Source organism: Sebastes fasciatus, chromosome 23, assembly GCF_043250625.1.
Source record: "Sebastes fasciatus isolate fSebFas1 chromosome 23, fSebFas1.pri, whole genome shotgun sequence".
NCBI classification, from domain to species: domain Eukaryota; kingdom Metazoa; phylum Chordata; class Actinopteri; order Perciformes; family Sebastidae; genus Sebastes; species Sebastes fasciatus.
Window position 1 is genome coordinate 12,255,818 of NC_133817.1, and position 24,212 is coordinate 12,280,029.

The 24,212-nt window shown below is 41.5% G+C and overlaps 1 protein-coding gene across 7 annotated transcripts in view; it reads left to right on the plus strand.

Annotated features, from left to right (window-relative positions):
• The first annotated feature begins 1,452 nt into the window (after positions 1-1,452).
• The window catches only part of syt1a (synaptotagmin Ia), a 182,043-nt gene continuing 159,283 nt past the window's right edge, over positions 1,453-24,212 (plus strand). For 2 of the 7 annotated variants that reach the window (XM_074625316.1, XM_074625318.1), the window contains exon 1: positions 1,579-1,766. The gene's annotated coding sequence lies outside the window, so the exon portion shown is untranslated. Of the gene's footprint in view, positions 1,472-1,568; positions 1,767-24,212 lie in introns of those variants that run through there. The other 5 variants (XM_074625320.1, XM_074625321.1, XM_074625317.1 and 2 more) reach the window with 4 other exon arrangements.

A 24,212-nucleotide genomic window follows, 5' to 3' on the forward strand; every position in this document is an offset into this window, starting at 1 on the left:
TCCCTAGGGGTGGGGGAAAAAAAGCAATTCACCTATGTTTAGCGAAAAAGCTGAAAACGGCGGAGGGTCTGCGTGGATACGACCTGCACCCTCACATTTTAAGTCCAACGTGGCAAACATTACACATATAGTAAAGCATGGAAACACTTTAGGTTTCAGACATTGTCAGGAAAAGACATAACGGCTAAAAGTGCATGCTTACTCTTGGACAGGTAACGTTATTGTATTGCGGTAACGTGCGGTCAAGCCAGCCGTCACTCACGTCTCCGTGGTCAAATCGGCCGATGCTACAACTGTAGAGCACCCATATACTGACATTTATGTTAAATACATTCAAATGGCCCGATGTAGCTGACCATGGATGTATTAAGAAAACGAAGCTGACGAGCAAGAGCTATCGACGGACTTGGCGAAGTTAGCGGAAGTATACAAGTGTGACTACGTTTGGTTTTCAAAATAAGATGATAACAAAGGGAACTGTATATACATAATACATATATGGAAATAAGATTAATGGATTATATTCACCAGAAGTATAAAACATTACATGCCCCTTATAAATTAAAAAGAAAATATCACTAATTTGTGAGGGAAATTTTTTATTCTTCTGATTTTTAGGTAGCTGGGAAAAAATTGAATAAAAAAATGTCTTGCAATGACTGATATATTTGACTTCAGGACATCTCTGACTACATACTTGCTGAAAATCAAACATTTTAATATATACATATAGATATTTTTCAAAGTAAAAGTCCCTAAAAGTGTATGATTCAACTTTTTCCCGTGTTTAAAAAGTTAACAAAAATCACAATACTTGTAGAATCGCAATACATATCGAATCGGGAGATGGGCGTATCAACCCAGCCCTAATACTCACTATATAACCTCTCCATTGGTTTTGAGGTCAGTTTGACAACATATTCAATCACTCTAATGAAGGATTGTCCTCGCAGGTGTTTTGTGTGGCTTTTCTGTTGACAGGCTCAGCCCTCCTCTGGGGAAATCATCTTCCCTTCATGGACAAGTTCTTGTAGGATGTGTGTTTTGTTCATGTGCAAGGGCATGTCATGGCTTAGTATGATCTGACAAACACACAGACACACAGACATGCTGCCAGGGATCCTAAGGGAGGGGATTTTTTTGAAGTGTCCTTGAAGGTGACGGGCACCCAGAGGGGCTGAGAAACACAAATGGGGGGCATGTTAATATGTGTAGAAAGGGTCATCTTAGGTTACACTCTGTTGCCCAACATCCTTGGCGTCTCCCCACTACCCAGCCAATCACAGCCAAGGACTCAGTGATGCAGTGCCCCTCTTACTGGAGGGATTCCTAGGAACTGCCGCGTGACGATGCTGGCTTAAACAGTCTCTCCTCTTGTCTCTCTCACACCTCCTCCTCCTGTTCTCTGCCCCCAGGTTTCTTTCCCCCAGCCATCCATGAGGTGCATCCGCCGCTTGTGTTTGAACAAAAGGTGATCTAGCGCCGTCCAAACTGCTCCCACCAGACTGGCTATATAGACGGCAGACAGAGTCATCATCCAGCCCTCTTTCTCTCCTCCTCCTCCCTCTCTCCTCCAAACGAAGCTCCACCTCTCCCTCGCTCTCCCTCTCTTTCTCTCTCCCAGCCTCACACACACACACACACACACACACACACAAAACACACACACACACACACATACTCTCTCTCATCAAGACTCCCATCTCCTTCTACTCCAGATGCCTCCTTGTCAGGGCGAGCAGATTTGGAGCTGAAGGTGTTGCCAGGTAAGAGCGCACATTTTCTTCTTCGGGCTACCCCCAGAAGTTGCAAAGAAACGGGGTGTCCCTTGTTTGGTTTGTGGGTGTGTATCGTGTTGATGTATCGGTGTCTAGGTGACATAATCAGGAAGGGTGGGCGCCACAGGGGACTTTGCTACAACTCCCACCAATCTTTGGCGCCCGTTTTTCATCGCCATGTGCACTGAAAGGCTCTTTTGTGTTTGCTGGGTAAACTGCTGTAGGTACAGGGTGGAGCGCAGCTGGCACTATCAGATCAGCGACAACATATAGAGCATGTCTCCGGTTGCGAGGGGAGACCACGGTGTGGATGTGAGGGCGGATGGAGAGACTGGGAGAGGAGGGGAGGGGAGGGGAATGGAGACGGAAGACGAGCAGCTGCTTTCATCCCATGGAAGCTAATCCCTCCGTTTGTTCACCTCTCTACCATCAGATAAAATGGGCCAGCTGTGGTGCCCTGTCTTTTTTTTCCCTCTCCACTCTCCTCCATCCTTCAATTGTGATGGGTTTATCTCGGGCAGGGAGGAAAGAGGCAAGCTATTGATTCGGAAATGAGCTGTAATGCCATTTGAAAGGGGGGAACAAGACATCCCTCTCTGTCTGTGACTTTTTCTCCTGCATGCTTTTGTTCCTTTCTGTACCTCGTTGCTGATAATCTATTATACAAACTCACAATTGATAATGAATTCCCGCTCATAGTCAAAATCTTTTAAGCTACAGTGAGCAGACACAATTGAAAAAGCCACTTGAGTTGCATATTGTACCCAATATCTGCTATTTTTTGTGATTTGTGTGGAACTCCCTCTTGCTGTAAAGGAGGCTTATCACCTACCGCAGGTTTCGCTGATAGATTGCCGAATGGCTACTGCACAGTGCACATGGAATGGATGGCTCCTGGCAAACATGTCAAGCATATCCGTGGTGATTGTACCGCGGCTTCTCTGACAAATAAAGTATCGGCCTATCACCTCTCGCCTGCTCCCGGATTACCTAACATCTTGGGAGGCAGGATCAGCCAACAGGAGAGAAAGAAAAAGGGAGAGGAGGGGAGGGGGAGTGGGTTTTGAGGTTGCTCAGGTGTTGCTGTTTAGCCTAGCGCTTGCAATACATTAGCCAGGAAGCTCCCGTGTGTCAAACTGTTACCAGGTGACAGAGAGAGTGAGGAGCCAAGCAGCACTCCATGCTTCCCCCCCGCCCCCTCCACCCAAATCTAAATGACCCCTCAGCTCATTTCCCAAGGCAGAGCTTATGTTTACATACTCTCTGGGAGCTTCTGCAGATGCTCCATTTCATAAGCACTAACTGAATCAGACAGGCTGAGGCTGCGCCTGCAACTGATGGATGCAGCGTGGACTGTGGGCTGGCAATAGCTTTTTGAAACACGTAGAGGGAGATTTTTCATACTCTCGGGTTTCAGGGAGCACTGGCTGAGTGTAATCGGCGCCCCGGCACTCTTTTATTGAAATTGTGTGATATGAGTTTGGGACACGATGAAGCTCTAGAGATATTATGAATTCATCTTTTATAGCTGTTAAAAGCACAACATCTTCTGATCTTGTTTACAACAAGCTAGGGATGTCACAGTGAGGGGAATTTTCCCGCCGGTTAATAAACTTGTGACAACACCGGTGTTATTGAATACACCGGACATTTTACAAGAAAAGATGACGCTCAATATCTTTAGAGCGCTAACTTCGATCTTTAACGTTGGATGGCTGTGTGTCCGGCCTCCCTCCCCTGTAACACTGGTAGTCAGTGTTACCAGTGTTACAGGTGTTCGAGCAAGGCAAGCCTACACAAAGCTTGAGTGGACGGGCGTAGATGTTGACTCCCAAACTGATCAAGTGGCCAGTCAGCTTTTGCCGGAGGTGTCGTCATGTTTTAACAGGCGTGTTAAAGAGCTATTAATGATTTAAAGTACAGGCCCCCAGCCTGATGTCCGAGCAACGCTAACCTTTTTTCTGGCCCGAGTAATCTTGAGTAAACTTTTCAAAAAGCCAAAAGCAAGGATAAAAGGGCAACTGTCAGGCTTCCTTTTTGCATTTGGCTGAAGCCTCTCACTTAGGATCAGTTTTTATCAAAAAGATGGAGGGGAGCGTGAGTGTCACAGAAGCAGCAGGACAGAGAAATAATGAGACGTGTGTTTGTTTCTGCTCCGAATAGCAATACGAAAATGGGGGGTTATAAATAGCATCTCTCTTATGATTTGACCTTGCGTGGCCATTTGGTGGTGGGCGACTGTGAGGAGGGACGTGCCCAGATCAGTGACACTGTCACCACAGAGACGACTCATGCTGGTGGAGATGGATGCCTCTGGACTAGTTGTTTTGCTCTTCTTGGTAGTAAGGGTGTAAAAACTGCTAGAGCATAGTATCTGAATATTTTGCGTGCCAATATTGTATCGATACACAAACATCAAGTATCGATCCTGTATTATATAAACTACTAACCTCTGAGCAATCCGACAGCACGCTATTCTGGCCACTATTCTGTCTTTCAGAGGTTGTAGCGGGCTCAGTCTTAATCCTAGAGTGAAGATACTGGTATCATATGACACTAGAAAACCTGAGGAATTAGGTTAAGAATCTGAATAAGGGTTGGTACCAACCATGTCATGTTAGCGCATCGGGAAGAACGCTAAATAACGCTCTAAAGTTATGCTAATTTTTGGCGAGGAAAAACTGGCATGGCCGTTTTCAAAGGGGTCCCTTGACCTCTGACCTTAAGAAAAGTGAACGAAAACTCTGAGATGAACACTGTATCCTATTAGACAAAACTGATTTTGACAAATTGCATAATTTGCAGTTGAAAAAAGGTAATTAATCACAATACATCTTATCGCAATACTCAGCATATCGCAAAAATGTTTCAATTCCCAATCGTATCGTGATAATAACGTAACCAATCGTGTCCAAGTACCTCCCTATAATCCCCATCTTCTCATCCATGTACCATCATAATCAATATATGAATACAGTGAATGATGATGTGCTGATGGATTACATGATTGTATTTTTTTAAGGAGCTCAGTCCTGTATAAAATAATGAGGTCCATAGGAGTTGATTATTGATTGACAGTCCTGTGCCACTGCTACAGTAGGTCAAATACATTGATTGAACACTGTAAATCAAGCTAATGAAGCATGCAATCTAACTGACCTTGAAATGAGAACGAGCAAAATACACTCCGATCAATCTGTCATTTACATTTTTTAACTGCATATATTCAGCCGCACAAAGAGAGAAGCAGCTTTCTCTGTAAAACAAAAAATAACAAGAATAACACAAAGTTCATATATGTATCGCTCTTCAAGTGTACTTCTTCTATCATTAAGTATGAAATCTCGCTAAATTAACTTGCAGTGTTTCGATTCCCTCCGAATAAACATGGCTGCACTGCACACAGTTTTCTATTAACTGTGTTTGTTTTCTTCATGGAAATGAAATATTGAACACCGCTCGTTAACGAGCCGGCGTGGCACCACCGACTGAGATCATTTTCTACAATGTTTTGCAAATTAAAGCATGTACATTGGATTTAAACTTATTTTTTCAATATGTCTTCTAAATCTCTCCTCGAGCTCGTATGCAAATCTGCTTGTATCCCGTCTTTTCTATCGAAGGCTTAAAATGTGAGTCGAGTTTTATTCACATAGATTGCTTTCCAGGGTCAAAACAGAGGAGATTGTTTTGAATATTTCACACTCTAACTCATCGGTCGAACTTATTAAATAAACCAAATTAAAGAAAGCTAAATAATTTACCGAAATTGATTTTCCCTGACAATGGCAGCATATTATGTTCATCCTCAACCCAGACATTTCAATCATAATACGATTTTGGCCAGAAATGATCAGTAAGTGCTTCATGACGGAGCTACTCCAACACACTTTAGGGAGAATTTAGATCGATTTTTTTCACAGCGTCTTTTGGCACTTGTAGCACTTTGGTCGGAATCAACCTGGTGAATACAAATTAAAGAGTCTAAATGGGGGTTGTAAATTAAGATTCAGGGAAAAAGAGAATGATTGAGATGGAAATGAAATTGAATGAAAATGAATATTTGATTGTGAAAAGCAGCACTGCTGCGGCTGTCTGCCTCGCACACACTGAATGCATGGGAGTCACACAACGTCACTTTTAGTATTTGAAAATGAAATGTAACGTTAGGTCAAGCTAAGCTCTGCCGCAGAGAGAACGACGGCGTGTCCTAACAGCAAGCGTCACGTTATGTCATTATAAACAAACTATGTACCTGTGAGCTTGAGATTAGACTGACTGATGTAACCACTTAAAAGATGACTGAGTAGTACTTGTTATCTTCCAACGTTTGTACTTTATAAACAGAATAATTATATTGTGATATTAATTGGAAATGACATACAATATAGCCAACAGCATGTATGAAACTTTCAGGCGATCTCCCTCCAGCCAGCTGCCACCTTATTTAGTTTTTTTGTAATGAAATGAAGAGTTACCGTAGAGATAACTCCTCATTTCAACTTCACGAATCAGCCGTTCCTCGTCCATTATGGCACTTTCAAAGCGAGTGAGAGGAATAGCTAGAAACAGTGCGTCCGACAAAAGTTCAGTTCAAAGTTAGGACCCCGTGTCATGGACATAATGTGCAAAAATAGATATTTGAGTAGTTCAAACCGATGTGTTTTATTAGAACGAATATTCAGACTTTGGCCGATTTTGACAGCCCTAGTGTCCAGTAATAATGCACTAACAGGAGAAGGTCCTCCTCATAGCTATTATTGATAGGCTAACTAGTATCAGTGTTGTTTTAAAGGCCTGACTCTGATAAGCTAATTATCTTGGTGTAAGTCCTGATTTGAAGCTCAGTGTTTGACAGGGTGTATAGAACTCAGGACTGCTTGATCTCTGTAGACCCGCCGAGATAAGACTCAGATTACATGATCAATCCACACGCACGTGCTCTCACATAATAAACACATACACATTCTATTGACAGAGCTAAACAGAGACACATACATTATTCTTATACAAATAATGCCATTAAAGTAGGTACACTGTAAATAAAAAATAAAAAAGTTATAAAAAAGCTGTCAAATGACTGGCAGCAGTGGCTGCAAATTAAAGGGAAATGTCCTAATTCAAATAAATGTCGAAAACAATACATTTACAGAAATTTTCATTTAAGGTTTTGCAGAGAAAAACACTGTTATTTTACAGATTTTCCATAAATCATTGCAAACACCTTCAATAAAGTGACGGCACTAAAAGTTATGCAAATAAATACTGTTATTTTACGGATTTTCCCAAAATTATTACAATCAAATCCTTCAATAAAGTGATGACACTAAAAGTTCTGCAGAGAAAAAAAAATATTTGACAGATTTCCCAAAATTATTACAATCAAACGCCTTCAATAAAGTGATGGCATTAAAAGTTATGCAAAGAAATAACACTATTTTACAGATTTTCCCTAAATATTTACTATCAAACACCTTCAATAAAGTGAAAGCACTAAAAGTTCTGCAGAGTAGTTTCATCATTTTGTACTTTTGAGCTTGCAGCGACCATGGCTAGGCAAAGAAAAGAAGGAAATCTGCCAACTGTTATAAATGCAAATTTAATAGAAATGTCACAGCAACAATCATTTGATTTAGAACATTTTTTAAAAAGCATCACACAAAAGACAACTGAAGTTCAGCTAACTCCATCACAGCTTATTTGACAGTGTAACATCACATGGTGTAAAAGCTGCTGAATATAACAGAGCATGAGTGGGACATTTGCTCACAATACAACAAAGCTTATAAGGGTGTTTTCATTTGTACAGAAGAACCAAAGCATTGTTCGGTTTGCGACAAAAGCCCGACTGCATTTAAATTCATATTTATCAGCTGCAACTTGGCCAAAACAGTTATCGTTAAGTCGCAGTGAGCCGGAAAGGACCAGCGCCACCACAGCCTGAACAATGTCTAATGAATCCAGTCAAAAAACAAGTCTGTGTTGGATACGTCTGCTTAATTAAATGCACATAAGTGAATTGCTTCAGAGGAAAATTCATGTTATAATTCAGGTTTTTGTCTTCCCAAAGAAGGTCTTTACAAAATAATATAGTACAGGATGTTATTAATTTTGACTGCCTGCCATAAATGTACAATAGCCTGTACAAAGTGTATTTAAGGACGCTTTATTTCATGGCTTTGTCTGTCAGAGAGATTTTCATTTAGAGAAGTTATCTTGGGTGTACACGTACAGCGATGGTGGCAGAGGGGAGGTGTTTTCATTGTGATAGGTAAAGACGAGAAAATGATTTTATGGCAAAACTTCCAGTCTGAGAGCTGTAATTTTAAAATCCCCTTTAGGGGGAAATTGCTTTTGCCCTCCTACAATTTTTTAATATCCTGATTCATACTTAGGGCTCGTAAAACGCATCATCTCCCCGTAGCGTTTCTCCTGCCGCCGCCCCGAAGGTGCTTTGTGGGGAAGTTATTAGAGATTAATACCGTGTGGGTGTGTGGGACTGCTGAGGGACACAAGCCTTGCCCCGTGTGCTCCACGTCTGTCCTCCTGAGCCCCCAGCCTCGCCGCTACATTGTGGGCGAAACATTCCCCTTTGCCAAATGAAAGAGTAGATTAATTATTACTGAAGGGCACGCAACAGGAAAAAAAAAGAGGCCCTGGAGGACATTTTCAATGTTTCATGAATGTAATGAGGCGTTTAAAAAAGACAAAACCTTACTGTGCTTACCTGAAACACTCATGCATATCCACCCACAGGGCATCCCATGATGCACCTGCTCAACGTGCTGATATCAAGGCAGTGGCTGTATCTGAAACCGTATACTCCGCTAATTTGGCCAAACTGTTGCATGTAGTATGCAAACAAAAGCAAAATCTACAGTATACCAACAATACCCGGATGTCATACGGATTTGGAAAAAAATCTCCAGTATGCACCGGACTAGTCTGCCTCGCCTACTGTATCCCACAATGCAACGCGCTGGAACGGTACAGGCTATGGTCACAACAACTGCAGCCAAAATCGGCACATTTTTTGTCGCTATTTCATCACTAAATTCACTCCTGAAACTTTTTGAGGCGAGAAATCAACCGTGTAGATTTTGAACATTGGCAGTTTTACGATATTAGATGGCGCTTCGAACATTTGCTCCAACGTTTTCGGAGTTTAGAAGTTCCACAAACTGCCGTGACAGACTGAAAAAGCAGTTTAAGTAAATGTTGTTGATCAGTGTTATTTACCAGTATATATTTACCATCCCCCCTCGTTGATGATCCCGTTTGTCTTACTTCACCATGAGCTGTTAGAATAAATAATTTAAGGGGTAGTGGAGCTAAACCGTGCTTATAAAGTAAACAAACATTGGTTACTAACAAAAATAATTGAAGTTGTATTTTTTGATGATATGGCAATAGTTGTACGAGTTTTTTTTGTCCGGTGCTTTAAGAGCTTGTCTAAAGCCTGGCCTAGCATACTGCAAAATAAATAGCTTTAACTGTGTCATACTGCATACTACTGAGGAACGCAGTATGTACTGTATACTCAGTAGTATGTAGTAGAGGTTTGGAATACAGCCAGTAACTTGGTGGAAATGAAAATAGAGGAGGAAGTGCCACCTCACCTCTAGGGTAATGTCAGTAATGACCTAACCAACTGCTTTTCTTTGTGTAATTGTCTTTTTGGCTCACATTGTTCAGTGTTTTTGTCTGAAATGATTAGATTAGAGGTGCTCCCCTATGGTCCCCTGTTGATTTAGCCACTCTGTATTGCATTGTGTTAAGTGTCAGCACGGAGATGAGCCGGGAATCTAAATTACTGGTGTCCATTCTTCAGCCCCGTTTCCCATTCATGAGTTTGTAAGAGTAAAACAGCTGTCATTTTTTAGGTGGAAATTAAGTAATGTGGGCCGGGGTGTCACAAAGGCGAACGCATCAATTTGAGCAAAGTGACACATTCACAACTCATGCTGAGTCTCATCCGAGGCGGAAAAGGCTAATTGTGTTTTTTACAGCTTGTACAAGCTCACAATTCTCCAGAGACTCCGTCGGTGTCCCCAGAATATGTCAGCACGACGAGGGAAAAAAAAAAAAATATGTCCAAGTAAGTTGGCTCTGCTACAGTTCACTCGCTGCTCCTGGGCGCGCTCGGAGGACGCATGAGTCAACACGACACCCACTAGTGTGTGTAAGATATAGTGGCATGATAGGATAAAAAAAAAAAAACGCCAATTAGAATCAGTGTCACCCTGCGCCGCCCTGTCCGTGACACAAATGACCTTGGTGGATTTAAAAGGTGTCACAATAATTTCAACATGTGTTGGAAAGCATGAATAGTTGTCACAGATATGCAACTTTCTATCATTGTCCATTTCCCCGCCAACTGAGTGCACGTTGGAGTGAAGTGAGTGGCTTTCTCAAGCGAGTCACAATCGCTGTACCAATCAAGGTCATTGCATGCTTATTAAATTCAAAATGTACAGGCACAAAATCAGCGTTACACCCTTATAATTTTCAAGTGACCTCTCTGTGAAGATTTTATTCTTCTCTCTCTAATACAGCAAGGCAAGAGGGTGTCATTAGCTGTTGAACTAGTGAGTCCTTATCCCCCTGTTGGACAGGAACCCCCCCTGTGGAAAAGAGATTGCGTGGGAACGGCGAGCGTTGAGGGAAAAGGCGTCCCTCCCTCTGGCCCCCGACGATCCTCCATCACTGCTAGTAAGCGAGCGGCATGTGTGCCCTCCGCTGCCGACCGCTGAGATTCCCCTCTGATGCAAACATCCTCGTTTGTCGCCATGGCAACCAAGTCTCCTGCCTGCTGTAGGTTGTCATGCCAGCCGCCTCCCCCATGCTCTTCCTCGCTCATTAGCGCCGTACTGTAGATGACACGTGCGAGTGCCGTGCATCCTTCGTGACGTAGGTGGTCCCCCCTTTTTTTTTTAAGCAGCTACTCAAAAAATTCATAGTATTACACCCCTCAACTACAGGAATGTATTTCACTTGAGAGAACTGCCAACCGGCACAGCCAGAGTCGATTGCCGGGTATAATAGCACAACCAGCGAAAACCCACAGCTCAAAATACAGAGAGATATAACAGCAAGTGGCCTCAATTTCCACTCCTCTTGTTTACTCTACAAACCAATTCATCCTTGAAAAATGGAGCAGCCTGACATGTTTGGGACTCCCGTGAAGGATGATGCAAATGTGGAGGCATATAGCTCTGTGCTGTGCGGAGTTCGTTCTCAAAGCCAAGCTTCTTGGGGGGGCAGACAGAGGCCTTTCTCCCAAAACATGTCCACCCAGTCGGACGAAAAAACACTCATTACCACAGCGCCACGGGGCCAACCCGGCCCACTTGGGGATAATAACTAGGCATCTGCTTAAATTTGATATAATGCTGGCATACTGGGTAGTCTGGGGTCCGCGATAGTGGCAGAAATGATCGTGGTCTCTTAAGCTGTTTGACTCCTGCACTTTGCTGCTTAAGCGAAAGCATTTGAAGCTCGGTCATTCACACCAGAGGGTTTAATGGGATCTTTACAGCGAAGCCTAAGGGTAAACTTTACAATATTTTGAAAGGATGATCATCCATATTTACTGCTCTCTACAGCTAAAGACTATCATGATAATAAGTGACTTTTTTCCCCCTCTTGTGTTTCATAGGCCGGGCTTGAGGCTCGAGGAGCCATTTTGCTGCTGGTGAAATTTCAGAGATTACATTTGCTGTTCCTTATCTCCTAAATTAACTCATTACCTTGACATCCTGTTTCCCCTCCTTGGGAACAGATCGGCCTTGAATTTCTAATGAAACATGGCTGTCCCCTCACGTTCCAATATGCACGGCGAGAGAGTCGGCGCGTGCCTTTAACGCTCAGGCCTGTTCTTGCCATTGATTTTGACTCCACGGCCAGATAATTAACCTTGAGGAGGGGGCCGGAAAAAGACTGGAGCAAAAATAAAATGCCTCCTATGTCCGTCTGTGTCTCCTTTGAAATGAAATTCTATCAAACTGGCATCAAGATTTTTTTTTGTTTCTTAGCATGGCGGCAAAATTGGTGGTGAAATTCTTTCTCTTGGACATTTTTTCTGTAACGGGGCCCTGACGTCAAGTTGTCGATCAGCACTGTCATTCTTTATCTGCTGTAGTATCTCAAAATGGCTTGAGAGAGATACAACGTGCACAACACTTCCCACAAAGTCGACCGTGGTTACTCTCTAAATTGGGTTCAATCCGACCAACTAGGCAAAACATTTCGGTCCTGTCAATCACGCCCTTTCCTTGAAGCTTACACTAATTGCATATGCAAATTGCCTAAGATTATGAGTTTGCACCCGCTGCAGGGTTTGGTGATTGCGAGTCGCGATAATGATGGATTTCCTCACATTCATTTCACTTACACGTCGTTAATGAAGAGGCAGCCACTTAAAACTGTGGATTATGCATGCATTGTGCGTTGCAAAACAAACTGCAAGTCTGCCGCCATTAACGAGTAAGTAGTCCAATTAAAAGTGGGACCCATGCTGAATATTATTCAACCTTAATGCTGCCAAACCACAAAAAAAAAAAAAAAAAGAAAGATGGAATGACTTGTTCACATCAAGATCTGTTGATTATCCCGAGTAACTGGGACATTGTTTCCAGAAAAGCGTGTTGATGTTGGATTTTGCAAATGTAATGTTTTGGTGCTTTGGGCACCACAAACAAAATGTCATTCACCTTCATTGTATTAGGTTGAAGACAAAGTTAGATACTGCTTGGGGTATGTGAGAAAATATAATTTGGTTTGTGATTAGAGTGAACTGACCCTTAAAATCTCTATGGACCTCAGTGGTTAACTTATTGTAATGTAGCCTTTAAAAACAGGAAAAGACAACACTTATGCCATAGCACGATATTACGATATCCAAAATCTAAAACGATATGTAGTCTCATATCACGATATCAATACAATATCGATACATTGTGTGTATACTAGTGACTATGTACACTTCTTATAACGGTCTATGATGGATCTCTGTTTCTTTATATCCCTCTGTGGCTTTGGATTATTTCAGTTTGGTGTCCAGTGTACATGTTCTGGAGGATAAAGAGTGACAGTGACCGTGGAATGCTGGTGGATATCTTTTTTGTTCTTTATACTCAATGCCAGTGGGGGTGCGTGCAGATTAAAGTGGTAACTACAACCCAGGAAAACCAAGAACAGGGCACAACAACAACAACAACAGCGGTTGCAGGGGAGCGGCAACAAAGGCAGCTGAAGGAAAATTAGGATTTAGGAGCCATGTGATCAGTCGAGAGGTGCAGAGATCCTCTAACAAGCTCTGCTACTTTGAAAAGAGCAGACAACAACAACAACATGTGAGCAACAAAGAGCCATGAAGTAGAAAGCAAAAGCTTCTCCAGGAGGCAACACAACCAATCATTTTATTTTTTATTTTTTTTACAACAACAATTAGACCCATTGAGCCAGCAAAGACTATTCACACCGCGGTCCAAAATCAATTTGTTTACTTCACATTTTTGTTGTAGAAAAACATAAAGTGCGTGTCTGCAGGGAATAGAATTATTTTCCAAAAATCCATTTGATATATAAGAATTTCAACCTGTTGCGCCGTGTAACATAACGAGCCATTTTCTGACACCTCGGCGCTTGAGAAAAAAGGTGCTGAACCTTTTCGGTGGACGGCAGGAAGGGCAACTTCTATGTGTCAGAGCATCTCACGAGCAGACACAAACATCCTCGCGCCGCTCAGCCCTGCAGCACCTCTGGACCGGCTCGCAGATTATGAGAAGCTTCAATCAATAACTCCGGAGCCCGTCCTCCCACTCCGGCTGGCCAACCCGCTAAGAGCCCCCGTGGGGGCCTGAGCACCAGACAGAAATCCCTGCTCTGGCTGTGGACCTGTTACTGACACGTGTTGTTGTTTCAAATCAATAGTAAGCTTTTATGAAACCATTAAACACAACACCTTCTGCCACGGTGAGCAACCTGGAGATCATTATGATCAACCAGGGGACTGTTTTGCTATGCAGATTTGGGAGGAGCGGGTGCGATGAGGCATCACAGCCACTAGATACTGCTGCAACCTGAAATCTGGCCGCCCCTCTGGAGAATCAAGACATGACGCTTTGGCGGCCACCGAGAGCCAAGGCAGTGTTGCGTAACTCGCAACAACACCTTCATCTGTCCATCTGTAAATAGAATCAGACAAACAAGGGCGATTCCACAGATGAAACTTCATAAACACTTCAGTCCCAACCTGTTTGATTCTTATTTTGTTTTTGAAAGAAAGAATAAGTCGATGTGCAGAATATCAGCACTATTTATAAATCTAATTTAGTTTTTAAATAACTCGTTGACAAAAAAAAATGCATCACCGTTGACACATTCATTCCTGAAGCGCTGTTAACATCTCTTAATTGGCCTCAGTTCCACATTGGTGCGCACGGATTTCAATTTTGCAAAACACTAATGGTGTTATAATTTGAAAAGGCAAAAATGGAGATACTGTACTTCGATCGGCATTCCCTCCTGATCGTTCAAGCAGTGAGAAATTAATTAGACACGTTAGGAATCTTTAATGGAGAAGCTTGGGTGCCGATTTTACAAGTATTGCGATTCTATATTACAATTTTTAGCGATTTTTGTGAACTTTTTTAACCCTAGACAATGGGAAAAAGGTGAATTGATTTTTTTTCTTTCCACCCCTAATATTTATGTGATTATAAGAAGCTCCACTCCAAGGAAAATATATCCTCTCTGCCCTCTTTCCTTGCCTCCTGACTGAAAATCACCAGTTGCTGATTGCCCCCGTCTCTCAGAGGTGTGCCAGTAAATGATGTTGTCCCTCTGTGTTGTCCCTCTGTGTGTACAGTAAACACAGCCAGTGACTCATGACTCCATCCCAAGCTTTGGGGTCACTACATAGTAACTGGCTCTCTGTTTACCCTCAGTCTACCTCCTATCTCCTGCGCTCCTCTTTGCTATCTCTCCCCCAGTCTCTCTCTCTCTCTCTCTGTGGGTGAAATCCATTCTCTGGATGCATGTATAAAGAGATTCGGTGGAAAACACACACAGCCACAGGGCAGCATCTGGCTCGTTGAATTTGCAGGATGTGCTCCAAATTAATGTGTTTAGAGCAGGGAAATAAAGAAGTGCACCATCTTTCACTGGAGTACAATATCACCCATTTAACGTCTGTTAAAAAATGTCCCACAGAGGAGAAATTATTGTTTTCGGCAATCGACCTGCTTCACCAACCCTCCTTTTGATGTTTATTTGACGCCCGTTTGCGAGCTTGACGTCGTGCCTCCGAGGCATCATCGCAGACTTCTTTGAATGACTGGAACACAGGGCCAGATCTGTGTTAACATAACAGACATAACATTTATTGAATGTGACCCAGATTCTTTAACAGAATTTGTGATCATCATGGGGTCTAAACAATTACTGAAGAGTCAGTGAATCATGCTGATTCACATCCTTCACATTAACCAAACACTTCTCGTCTTGTAATCTTATTCAAAACAGGATTTGGGTGTTGTTCAAAGGCTTAAAGGGGCAGCGGCTCCCGCAATCTGATCCAGCCAGTGAACTAGTCTTTTAAATGTTGAATCGATATGTAGCTAAATACGCTGGGTCTTGGTGGTGTGCCAGCGTGTGGATCAAAATGACTCCTTGCTTGATAAAAATAACTTGATGCTCAGTTTGTCTGTGCATAGCTGTTTGTTTTGTCCTATTTCAACCTTGTAGAAAACTGCACTGCACTACTTTCTCACTTCCTATGAGGCCGACCTCCACAGGCGTGGAGATGCCGTCTGTCACGAAGAGGAAGTGCGTTAATGACATGGTGGGATGATGTTACCGGGGATAAATAGCTCCGCTTTAAAAAATGCTAAACCTCCCGAACACGCATTTATTATCTGTGACTCAGAGCAGGTGATATAATCTAATGTTTCCATATATAATATATTCATACAGATGGGTCACACATTAGGGGAAAAAAGCTGAATAAATGAGTGTGAAGTCATAATGAATGCAGAGGCGTCTATACAGGGCACGAAGGGGTCACTTTATGGTTTGATGAGTTTGAAAATGATGTAATCTCAACATTGAATATACATGTGGGAGATTTTCGCCCGACGTGTTAAACAATGCTCTCCCCCACCATCATCAAAACACCAAATGAGGAAATATCTATTAGGAAAGTGGTGTTCCAGACACTAATGCTATGTTCACACTGTGAGTGATGAGATGGCCAGCGTTGCCAGCTACATTGTCGGTGAGTCGCCGTTGAAGTGATGCTCAAGCGCTAGTTGACTTACGCCCTGTGGCCGTCCTTACGCTGCTAACTCTGTTTGGATGTTTAGGAATGAGCTGCGTTTGGACGGAAATGGTGAAACAAGCGGTGCCGTGGGAATTTCAAAATAAAGACATATCTTAAAGTTGATATGTATCGATGTTTTCACTTTGCATCGATGATATTGGATTGTTGATCATTCAATCGATATATCGATCTAGATCGATGCATCGTTACACCACTTGTGACTATGGGTCACAAGTGGAGATTACTTATGGAGGCGGCTGTCGCTCAGAGGGTAGAGCAGGTTGTCCACCAATCGGAAGGTTGGAGGTTCGATCCCCGGCTGCTCCGGGTCACATATCGATGTGTCCTTGAGCAAGACACTTAACCCCAAATTTGCTCCCAAAGGCATAGCCATCGGTGTGTGAATGAGTATTTAGATTAGATCCTGATGGGCAAAGTTGGCACCTTAGCAGCCTCTGCCATCAGTGTATGAATGTGTGTGTGTGTGTGTGTGAATGGGTGAATGCTGACATGTAGTGTAAAGTGCTTTTAGTGGTCGGAAGACTAGAAAAGCGCTATATCATTGCAAGTCCATTTACCATTTATGGTTTACCGAATGGTTTATGAAACACTGATTTAGAGACTCTGGTGCTATTTTTGTTTACTATAAACTACGACAGCATCAGCATCTTTTTCCATCTGGAAAATGCAACAAATCGTAAGTTCAAAAGGACATAAAATCTGTAAAAAGAAACTGTTTAAATGGATCGTCTCCCGTCCTGTTGATAAAAAGGTAAACAAAAGCTCTTCTGCAATATGTCCAAGTGGCTCAAGCAGCTGTGTCCCATGTTTGTGCCCTTTAGCAAACAAGACACTTCCCTGCTCATCAAGTGCAAGTCACTCTGTTGCAGAGCAGAAGCTAAATGGCTGAATAACCACAGAGGAAGGAGCAGAGTCAGATTCAGCACCACGGCCTTACAGGACAGCTCCCTCCCTGATCCACAGCAGCAGTCGTGTCCGAGTCTCGTAGCAGCAGCAGCCAACTCCACCCAAACTTGCTAACATCAAACAAGCAGAACACCTGTTTTCCAGACAGAGTTCCTCGTTCAGCTGCTGCTCAGATGAAAGGAGCGGAAAGTTTTTGACTAGGGGGGAAATTGCACCAAGATCAAAGCCGTGGCGTTGTTTAAATGGCGGAACAGAATGGTTTTCAATTGATGAATGTTTTCTGAGTCTGTGTGTGTGATGCGCAGTTTATTCCAAAGTAAGACAGCTCAGTTTGTGATGTTGGGGACGTGTGGCCTGTATTCAAAACTGTATTTTTCAACACATTTTGAGTTGTGACTAGAACATGATGTAATCTCTGCGGTGTGTATGGCAGGATATTGCATAGACTGACTAATTTTCTAATGTTTGGCTGATGATACAAAGTCTCAGTTTCCAGTGAGCATGATTTTTATCAGTGTTGGCGTCAATTGTCCTTTTATTGAACAAGTACATTTTAATCGTATCAACTTAAAGATTGATCATCTTTCTGAAAAACCTGCCTTGGTCATTCTAATGTCAGACAGAACTAGTTGAATTAAGACCAACGACTCATCAAGAGTGCTCCGTTTGTTATATAAACAGACAATAACCCACAGTCCAAGGTATCCTCATACAACGGTTTGTATATTTTATGAAAATGATTCCTAATTTTTCATGCGTTTTCCTACAAATATCCAGTTACGCTCCATTCTTTTCAAAATAAACAGTCTTCACAGGAAACAACTTGGTTAGGTTTAGGCAACAAAACTACTTAGGTTTAGGAAAAGATTGTGGTTTGTGTTACAATAACTTCGGAAGTGGTGTAACTTAAGTATGGGAGTTACGTGACAACAACTACGTAGTTAGGTTGAGGAAAAGATCGTGGTTTGGGTTAAAATAACTGGAAGTGGCAACGTTGACTTCTGGTTTCACTCGGGGTACGTACAGCAGTCTCCTGGGCGAAAGTCTGGTGTTTCTCGACCCGCTTTTTGTAGGTATAGCTACGGACGCTGTATGAGAACTGCCTGCATAGTTTGAGTCGAGAAAGTGGACACACTCGATACTGATTTTCTCCACTGAGAAAGCTGGCATCAACACGGTCTTTCTTTTGCTTTTGCATCTTTTTGATCTTGTTGGTAAAGAAAAGAAAAGCAAAGGTATTGATAACAGTCCAGTAATATCGTAAAGAAACAAAATGCTGTTTATTTAATATACTGTGATGCTTCTCGTAAATACAGTTATGTAATGTTTTAGCTGAAGGAGCACTAAATCGCAACACCCATTGTCGACATGAGTTCGCGTTGCATCATTTAATCCTCATTAATTAATGCCTGTAGCACACACCGGATGGGCCACACAGTTGTAGTAAGGTACAGTACGTGCCAATTCTGGACTTACTATGATAAAACTGCTGCTTTACTGGACAATTGACACGCATTATAGCTATATGGTTAAAATATTTTATTTCTGTGAAGAGTTGGTAAAAATACAGATCCCTTCTCTTCCATAGAGGACCAGTCTCAGAGCTCCATAGCTCAATGCTGAATTCTAAAGCCATTGAAATGTCAAAATTTCCATGTTGTCACACAGAGAGAGAGACAGACACCGGCTGAATTTCAGGGGCATGTGTTTGAAGTGCATCCCCCCAGAGAAAGATGGCCCTCACACTATCTCTCATTTCCTTTTTTCTCACTTTGTGAAGATATCAGCTGAGTGAAGAGAAGCCAGTGAACAATATCCATACTGGATTACCACACCTCAGGTGGATATCTCCAGCCTGCATTCATGATGACCAAAAAATCAGGATTGCTGAAATTTGCATCATATCCTCCCAAATGAAAAGCGAAAGAAAAAATGTTTTTGATTATGATTTTGAAATAGATTTTTTTAATGCCAGAATTTATATATTTGCTTTATTTGAGTCTACGCGGAAGTAGAAGGAAGGTGCGGCTTTTATTGTTGTAGTCTAAGTAACGTGACGTCATATCCGTTTTGTATCGTCACCAAAACAAAGGAACTATACACGTGTGACTACGTGCAATTTTCAAAATAAGGTGTTAACAAAGGGAACCTTACATACAAAATACATATATAGAAATAAAATTGATTGGATTATATTCACCAAGTTTAAAACATTACATCGTCACTTATAAATAAAAGAAAAAATACCACTAAATTGTGAAGGAAATGTCTTTATTCTTTGATTTTTGGGTTGCTAGAAAAAAAGAATGCCTGTCAATGACTGATATATTTGACTTCAGGACATCTCTGACTACATAAATGCTGAAAATCAAACATTCTTACTGTATTAATTTAGATATTTTCCAAAGTAAAAGTCCCTAGAAGTGTATGATTCAACTTTTTCCCATGGTCTAGTGTTAAAAAACTAAACACCTTTCAATAAAATGACACCCTACTGTTTGAAAATTAATTAAATTTCCAAAACAGAATGCGATAAAGAGACCAAAGAGAGAGCTTATTGGTAAAACTGCTCTTTGTTTCCACAGATAAAAGTCATAAAATCCCATGGATGGTCCTGAAAAGCAAAGAGATCAAGAGTTTTTGCTGCACCGATGAGTTCTTTTGAGAGCGTCAGAGGATTTGAAAATTGAGCAAAGACAACACACCATGAAATGCCATCGCATCAGGCGAGCACTCTGCTATGGCCAAAACATAAAATGTCCCGTCTTCCTCTAATTCACCATAAAATGATTTCCCTCCCCCCCTTTGTAGAGTCTCCACTGAGGTTAGCAGCCATGGTTCCGCAAATATTCATTAGGCATAAATACGAAATCCGAGCGATTCACTGGGACCGGCCACCTTTTGCCCTATCAATTAGAATGCATGGCATATCCGTAATTCATTCAGTTGCAGTAATGGGATTGCACCACTGTTGTAGTGGCAACCTTCAATAACTGCAACTCCAATAATGGACTGGGGTCCCTTTCATCCTCAGCATGCCCTGCACCTACATCAATGGTAATGATTTCTCCTTCATCAAAGTGTGGAAATAACTGTATCCCGGCCATGCAGTTTTCTCTTCACAATCATTAAGTCTGCTTTTAACCAACCGAAGATCTTCTTTGTACTCTTCCCTCACATATTTCTGAATATTAGAAAGCATATGCCGTGTGAGATGCATCCAAATAGAGTCGAGGACGATGCAAGGTTGGATTTTAAATTGGGCTTCTGTTGCACTATTCAGTTCATAAAAGGAAAAAAAAAACATTTTCAGATAACAATTTCAGGGCTTATTTAAGTGTATTTTTCAACTGTAAAATGTATCATTCAGTACATATCTTTGTTTGTTGAAAAAAGTGGACTCCTTTGTGGGATATGCTGATATTATTCTGGTTTTAGGAGCATTCTTTGGACATGTACTGTATACAGCGCATTTGTGTCAACTGTTTTTTTTTTATGGCAGTTTGCGACACACGGCCTCTTGCTTGTTCAGCTTTATGCGTTGTACATGAACCAACTATCTGACAGTTTGCAGAGATGCAAACACACCTACTTTTAAACATTATGAAAGACCTGGACATCAACAGGTTTTTGGATATGCGGAAATATCGCAACGCCGACCTTTTCAAGATGGTGTTGCTGTGTTTGCCGGTGGAAAACTTAAAAAAAAATGCTATTTATAAGAGTATGCGTGGCTGCATGTAAAGGGGAATATTTGTGGAATATTCATTTTTATTAACCATGCAAACAGCTTAGTAGGAATATTGTCTTTTTCGGAATACGGGCAAAAAACAGAATGTTTTTATGCATGGATATGTGCATCCATGTTGCTATCGTTGGATTAATGTTTATCCTATTAACAAGCAGGACAATTTCCCACTATAATCATCAATGTCAACTACTGTATATAAATAATTAGCATGGGTGATTTTGTGCTTTTTCATCAGTTACCACAACATTTAAACTCACATTCAGTTAATCTCCAGATGTAAACTTTGGGTTTACGAACCCATTTCAAAGTGAAGTCATTACCGGCACCAGTGCTTTTTTAATCCCTTAGGGATTTTCAAAAAAAAGTGGTCAAGATGTACAGTAGGCATCAGAAAAAAAAGACAAATTTGGCAAGTTGTTGACTCACTGAAGTGGGACAGACCACATGAGGGAGTTAGTGATCTTGTCCTCGTCCTCACTGACTGGAGGTATGTGAATTCTAGTGACAACATAGAAACCCACACAGTACTCCATGGAAATATTCTTATTTAGTTTATGTACATGTAAATGTAACCATGAGAGACGTAGCAACGACTTAAAAAAGCACAAACCAAAAAAAATCAAGAATGATTATGGTCTTCTTATATCAAAATACTCAATAAATGTCTAATAATAACGATCAAATATCAATATCTTAATGGGGCCAGTAGCGACTTTATAGAGATGCATTTGATTTGTTAGCTTGCCAGCATCATTACGCCTCAGTTGTCAGAGAAATGGAGGTGCTGCCAAAAGGGGCAAAGGGAAGGAATGGAAGATGGTGTCCATGAGCAGCTGATGATGAATTACAAGGCGGAGGGTTTGATTAGCTTTTTATCTGCTCACGGGACTCTTGGGGATGAACTGAGATTGATGGGCTGCAGAGAGCCGACATGGTGTTGTTTATTTGGACGGTGCATACTTGGCTGGAATACAGTGTGCCACAGAAAGATGAGCAGCAAAGGCTACCCTCTCAGCACGCATTCAACAGCTCTTGTCCTCTATGGTAGACTCACTAGTTATTTTGATTATTTGAAGGAAGTTGAACAGCCACAACATGTCGACACATTTTTCCATTTTTGAAATAAAATCTCTGCTGACCTAGAAAGGGCGTGGGAGTGTCTTAGTGATGTACAATCGTGATGTAAAATCCGCAAATCAATGCACTAGAACAGTATTGATCTATTAGTCCTGCTATGTACAGGTGTTATCTTTGCTGACATGATGGGAAGCACTCAGACTATGCCATAGATTTTCTTTAAGGTTCAAGGTCACCCCAAGGAATACTGCCTTCATGAAATAAAATCAAAAAAAACAGTGTAATAAGATGATGATTGATTGAAAGAAGGTTACATGTGTGACATGCGGATACATACTGTCAGGAGAATTAACGTCTCGGAACACCTAAAGCTTATTTACAGTGTGCCAGAAATAACTCAAAGATAATCACATATGAATAACAAGCTTAGACAGGGAATCTTGGCTAAGACGTCCCATTGGAATAGAAAACTCAAGTGTTGAATATTAATGAATAAATCTCAAGAATCTTAATCTTAGACAAGCGGCAAATGTTAAAGAATAAACACACATGACATGGCCAGAGTATATACATAGCTTGCAACCAGTGCTGTACCTTTTTAAAACATTCCAAGTCATGTCGTCATGACAAGACTGTACCTTTAAAAACATGACCAATCATGTCGTCACAACGAGATTGAATCATGATGTCATGACAAGAGTGTACCTTTTAAAAACATGCCGAATCAGGTCGTCACAACAAGATTGCGCCTTTAAAAACATGCCGAATCAGGTCGTCACGGCAAGATTGTACCTTTAAAAAGATGTCCAATCATGACGTCATGACAAGATTGAATCATGATGTCACGACAAGATTGCACCTTTAAAAACATGCCCAATCATGTCGTCATGACTACATAGTGAAGAATATCATATTCCATTTCTGCGAATAGATCCCCCGAAATATTACACACTGGCCCTTTAAGACAATATTCATGTGTTTCACCACCTTTTGAGTTCTAAAAAAGCCATATTGTTAACTTAGTTTCGTTAAAGATGCCAAGTCATTTAGGAAAAATTTTCTCCTGTAGGTGATGACCAAATATTTGTGCATTTGTTGCCCTGTTTGTGTAACTCTAAAGAGCTAAAACCACACAGGAGAACAAAACAGTGTGGTTTTTGAAATGTACCAATATGGCAGAACCACACTCCAGCCTGTGCGTGTGCAGTCTGTCAACATCCATTTCCTTCACTTAGAGCTAATACCCTGTATTGAGCAACAAGCAGGCGTGCTCCAAACAGAAGCCAGAGCTAAATAGCCATGCCTAATAAAGCCTAGTATTTCCAAAATGGGAATCAGTGCATCCAGAGTGTCTGAAACTGTTGGGCTAATCGGCCTTGATGAAAGTCAATGTGCAGACCGCATCTCTCCTCTTAGATTTATGGGATGGCAAACCAAAGGGCTCATATGCTGGTAAAGTGGATATGGATTGATACTATTTACGAAGCCTAAATCGCAGACACACACATGACGGGGGTGTATCAACTTCTGATCACTTTAACAATGAACAGACATTTTTTAAATCAAGTTTACTGTAGATTTAAATAGACTAGGATGCATCTTGCAGAACAATTCTGTTGTGATCATGTTTAGCTCATATACATGAATCCTTTGACTTAATGGCTGCGGGAGATCGTTGTTTGCATGATCCTGTTTAAATCGATTTAAAATAAAAACCATAATAGCTAGAGCATTCATTCTTTTTGCAGCAGAAAGCTAAGGCTTCTGTTTTTAACGTCATTGCGTTGTACGCTCGTGATGACGTCATTACGTTACTTGCGGTACAAAATACGGTGATATGCGCGGTGGCGCCCGAGTATTTCCCCGTAATGACCGTTGGAGATTGTTGTTTGCATGATCCTGTTTAAATCGATCTAAAATAAAAACAATAATAGCTAGAGCTAGTCTTTCTTTCTTCGTCATCACATTGTACGCTCGTGGTGACGTCATTATGTCACGCTACCTTGCATGCGGAATGTAACAAAACTATCCAAACGCCTTTGCACTCGATCTGCTCATAAAAATTAGTATAGCTCAAAAACTAAAAACCGTGCATAGTTCAAATAACTTATGGAGTGTTAAGAAATTACATCACAATGAGCAAAAATACCAATGTAGGCACTGGCAGACCATTTCTATTGCAGAGTTCAAAGACTTGAACACTATTCTAGTACAACTCCAACCAAACAAAATGCAGTTCCTTTGGACAGAGATGATTGCAGAGAGGCATTTAAACTGTGTGACTGTTTACTATTACAGCTAAGTTGGCAGCAACACCAGTATCTTCCCCCCGAGTCTGTGGCCTATGGGTGTGATT